Below are 1,062 nucleotides of genomic sequence, written 5' to 3' on the forward strand. Positions count from 1 at the left end.
ATATATATATATATATATATATATATATATATATATATTTGAGAATTTTGATAAAATGACAAACGATATATTTGATTTCATTACGTTCTTAAAACCACTATAAGACATTTTGCAATCAAAGCTATAGTAAGCCGAGCTTGTGAGCTTATTGCTTTGAATTGTTGATTTTCTAATCTCTAAAGTTAATTGCACCTGGGACTTAAGAACTTGTTTAAAAACTCAATTCCAACTAAGATTTAATTGAAGAACTTCTTTTATTTAACGTCAATTTAAAGAAAAAATAAAAAATTGTCAAATCATGTTAATATCCATAGTCGATTTAGACTTATCGCGTAATTTTTAACAGTATAGGAGTCAATAACAAACATTATGCATCACATTGAAGGTGAAGCTATTGTTTTAACTTTATTGTTTTTATGGTGCTTAGTTTTAATCTTAATCCAACCCCTCCCCCAATTTTCATTCCATTCATTTTGTTTTAGATGTATGAAAGTAATTTAGATTGAAATACCAGTTTCAACATGCATAATTAATCATAAAAATTATTAAATTTATTATTGTGTATCATGGAGAACATATTATAAGTTTGTAAACATAAAACATAGCATATAATAAATTATTTAAAATAAAATCCAAAACAAAATACATTCTATGTTATTTTTACTATAATATAAAAGATTTGAGATCGAGCCTTCTTTTGTTATAAGAGAGAAGTTTAAATAAAAATAATGTCGAAAACACAAGAGAACAATTAAATCATCACTTATACTGAAATCACATGTGATTTCAAAAAAGTGTACAGATAATTTGACCTATAACCTCGAGTCGTTACCATTTGCAAAAATCACATTTAATTTAACATACAGTTTCAATATAAAATCACATATATTTTTTAATTTGGTTTGTGTTTTAATATAACCAATTTCTGTTTTGGGATGTATACGAAGATAGATAAGGATCTCATACTCCTTAAAAAACCACCGTTACAGAAATCCATGGATAAGGACTACCCCACTGCCACACAGATGTTTGACTTTTTTCTAATTTAAATTAAAACATAAA

This window comes from Cynara cardunculus, assembly GCF_001531365.2.
Source record: "Cynara cardunculus var. scolymus isolate 2C chromosome LG 13, CcrdV1, whole genome shotgun sequence".
Lineage (NCBI taxonomy): Eukaryota > Viridiplantae > Streptophyta > Magnoliopsida > Asterales > Asteraceae > Cynara > Cynara cardunculus.